This window comes from Sinocyclocheilus anshuiensis, unplaced genomic scaffold (assembly GCF_001515605.1).
Source record: "Sinocyclocheilus anshuiensis isolate Anshui unplaced genomic scaffold, SAMN03320099.WGS_v1.1 scaffold1522, whole genome shotgun sequence".
In the NCBI taxonomy this organism is placed as follows: domain Eukaryota; kingdom Metazoa; phylum Chordata; class Actinopteri; order Cypriniformes; family Cyprinidae; genus Sinocyclocheilus; species Sinocyclocheilus anshuiensis.
The window spans coordinates 490,114-494,206 of record NW_015546143.1 but is presented as its reverse complement, the minus strand read 5'-3'; the positions used below and the strand labels follow the sequence as shown (position 1 = coordinate 494,206).

Below are 4,093 nucleotides of genomic sequence, written 5' to 3'. Positions count from 1 at the left end.
TGTGTTAAAAGAGAGCTGCCTGTTGCGCCATTGCCTACTGCCTACTGCTGTAGCCTATATCCAGCTTAGGCTGTTTTTCCTTGGTAAAGGAAGCTTGGTAAGGCAATCAAAAATCAAATATTCAATATCGCTACTCATAAGTACTTGGTACATTATCAGTGCAGCGCGGGAGACGTTCAAACTAATAGCACGTCATTTACGTCTCTATGATGATTGGTTGATATCAGAAAGGAGGCTAGCCTCCCCTGTGAGGTTTCTTTTCTCAACACTATCGATGCTGATTGGCTAATTTTTTTCTACCAACGGAGGCACGAGAGCTCAGCGCTCCCCCGGCCTCCCTCTCCCCTTCTATATCACCTAGCGATTGTAATTACATCAGCAGATTCGGCACATTCGCGATAGAAAAGCGACACTTTCACGTTATGGTATTACAACTTTGCTGCGGTGTGCAGCTCTGCTATGCTCTTTCACACGCGGTCATATCCGTGTCTCAGAGCGGCTTACAGTAAATGCTGCTGCTCCACGCATCTACAAAAATACAAAACACTAAAGTATTTTGATACAAAATATGAAGTCATTTTCATCAACCCTATCAAATACAAATTACAAAGTACTATTTTGTATTTGAAATACGTATTTGAAATACATGTATCATAAATACTGCCCATCCCTGCGCAAGTCTATATCTACAGTATGTACAATGGTTTTACAGATCACAGTTTCAAGCAAAACTGTCTTTTTTTCACACTGTGAAAATGAAGCATGTCTAATATGTCAACAAATTTAAAATCACTTAAGAGTTGGCCATATTCCTTATGTTCACTGAATCCAAGCTTCTAAGCTTAAAAACGACAACTATTTTGTGTTGGTTAAGCAAGTACTTTTTAAATAACATGATTATAACATAGCAAAGTTGGTTTAAGAAGTTAAGGTGAATAATTAATTGATTAATTGATTGTTAATTTAAATGATGATCGATCATGAGAATCTGTGTAAATTGACACTCCTAGTTGGCATCCAGATTTGAACTCTCGAATCTGCAGATGTATTGAGCAGCACAGCTCAGTGTGTCAGAATATGCGCAACTACGTAAACAGCTTTGTGTGTTTGAATCTGCACACCAGAGTTTATTTAAATGAACTGTAGGTCCAGAGTGAATAGAGTGCCATGTACTTTGTTGTGGTAATTTAATGCACAGTTACAAGAAATATAGTGACACAGTAAAACCTGATGTTTCACCTCACTTTTGTTGGCCTGGAGTTTTTATGCTGTGTGGTTTATATTTACTCTTGATGTAATTCTAACTGTAGCTGACTCGACATGCTCTGTGATATCACCAACAGAATGTTGATCAGCAGCACCTTGACAGCAGCTGTCAGTCATATTCCCCTCCCGTCCTTTCTTATGGTCATGATGAAATTATTTTCTCTCTCTTACTTTTTACCCCGTTAAGGTGCTGAGATCATCCTTCACATTGAGGGTTAATGCACCCTCTGTTTTCCTTTCATGGACCATCAGTCCTTCTCTTTCTCTCCCTTTCTTGCACCACTGTGAAGACTCTTTCCCATGAGTCAGCTGTGCTTTGAGATGAAGATGTTCATTTTGTTTGTGAACACATGGATCAAGTTCTCACCTGTCACACAGAGACATGAATTACTGTCATGTAGGTGTTGTGCTGTACCGTAGGAGTAGCTCTATGTAGAATTTGGTTGTTCAATCAGCCATAATGAGTGACAGCATCCTCAAGTGTAACATTTTTATGAATGTTTTTAAGAAATGCTTGCTTACTAAATCAACTTCTGTTATTTACTCACCCTCAAGTCATTTCAGACCTGCATGACAGCAGCTGTCAATTTCTAAAAAATTACAGAAAACAGCATAAAACTAGCCCATGCAACTTGTATGCTTTATTTCACATCTTTGAAGCCATGTAGTAGCTTTGTCTGAGGAACAGAACTAAATTTAAGTCCATATTTGATGAGAATCTTGACTACACAACTCCTAAACACTGAGGTATAAATTCATGTAATATAAATCTAATCTAATCTACAATAAATCTCCTTATGCAGTGTTTCCACACATGATTTTGTGAGACTGTGGATTGACCTCAGATGCTCTTGAGGGTCCAGGGACATGGTACACTGGAAGAAAAGTTTATACATTTTAAATGCATCAATCAGGTGCAACTTGAGAGCAACATCAGCAGCTCCAACCAACCCCTTTTCAGTGACCAAATTGAACAGAGTAATAAAAAAGACCCTTGTATCGAAGTGTTCTTAAACTTCTTTTTATAGTAACTCAGTCAACATAACACTCACACCAGCATTTGTAGGAAGCCCAAACCATTAATAATAATAATAATAATAGTTTTATATTATCATATATTATTGCATTTACAGTGGGTACGGAAAGTATTCAGACCCCCTTAAATTTTTCACTCTTTGTTATATTGCAGCCATTTGCTAAAATCATTTAAGTTAATTTTTTTTCCTCATTAATGTACACACAGCACCCCATATTGACAGAAAAACACAGAATCGTTGACATTTTTGCAGATTTATTAAAAAAGAAAAGCTGCAATATAACAAAGAGTGAAAAATTTAAGGGGGTCTGAATACTTTCCGTACCCACTGTACATGCAATTAGGAAAGAGGTAATACAAATGCACTGTAAAAGAAAAAAAAACATTTATATTAATTATTACACCTTACAATAGTAAAATTACAGCTATACTTACAGTGGGGAAAATATTTGATTCCCTGCTGATTTTGTAAGTTTGCCCACTTACAAAGAAATGAAGGGTCTGTAATTTTTTATGGTAGGTTTATTTTAACGTATAGAGACAGAATACCAACCAAAAAAATCCAGAAAAAAACACATTATATAAAGGTTAGAAATTGATTTGCATTTGAGTGAGTGAAATAAGTATTTGATCCCCAAGCAAAACATGACTTAGTACTTGGCGCAGAACCCCTTGTTGGGAAGCACAGAGGTAAGATGTTTTTTGTAGTTGGTCACCAGGTTTGCACACATTTCAGGAGGGATTTTGATCCACTCCTCTTTACAGATCCTCTCTAAATCCTTAAGGTTTCTTGGCTATCGTTTGGCAGCTCGAAATTTCAGCTCCCTCCACAGATTTTCTATAGGATTGAGGTCTGGAGACTGGCTAGGCCAGTACATGACCTTAATGTGCTTCTTCTTGAGCCACTCCTTTGTTGCCTTGGTGGTATGTTTCGGGTCACTGTCATGCTGGAAAACCCATCCATGAACATCTTCAGTGTTCTGGCTGAGGGAAGGAGGTTCTCATCCAAGATTTTACAGTACATGGCCCCGTCCATTTGCCCCTCAATGTGTTGAAGTCGTCCTGCACCCTTAGCAGAAAAAGAGCCCCAAAGCATAATGTTTCCACCTCCGTGCTTGACTGTATAGATGGTGTTCTTGGGGTCATAGTCAGCATTTCTCTCCCTCCAAACACGGCGAGTCGAGTTAATGCCAAAGAGCTCAATTTTGGTCTCATCTGACCACAGCACTTTTTCCCAACCCTTTTCTGAATCATTTAGATGTTCTTTGGCAAACGTTAAACAGGCCTGTAAATGTGCCTTGAGCAGGGGACCTTGCAGGCGCTGCAGGATTTCAGTCCATTGTGGCGTAGTGTTACCAATGTTTTGCTTGGTGACTGTGGTCCCAACTGCCTTAAGATCATTAACAAGCTCCTCCCATCTTGTTCGGGGCTGATCTACAGGCAAGATCTTGCACGGAGCTCCAGACCAATTCCGACTGATGTTTGTTTGGTGGGAAAACTTACAAAATCAGCAGGGGATCAAATAAATATTTCCCTATCCAATTAAGTACATCCTAATTTCCTCACAAGCTTTAAACTCTGGAGTTTTTATTTTGGAGAAAACTGCAGGGAAACTTTGTTTCAAGTATACGAACATGTTTCATTACAAATCTAATTAAATGCTGTAAAGTTATGTCCACTAAAATGGACAGAACTTTTTCTGCTTTTAGAAATGTCGTTATTAGGGATGTAACGATTAACTGCGAGCCGGTTGAAAATCGATTCAAATATGTGACGATTCAAATCGGTTGA

General features: G+C 38.5%; 1 protein-coding gene across 1 annotated transcript in view; it reads left to right on the top strand.

The window, feature by feature from the left end:
* The window catches only part of LOC107701211 (regulatory-associated protein of mTOR), a 312,842-nt gene that overhangs the window by 70,906 nt on the left and 237,843 nt on the right, over positions 1 to 4,093 (top strand). The gene's annotated exons all lie outside the window — the stretch shown is intronic.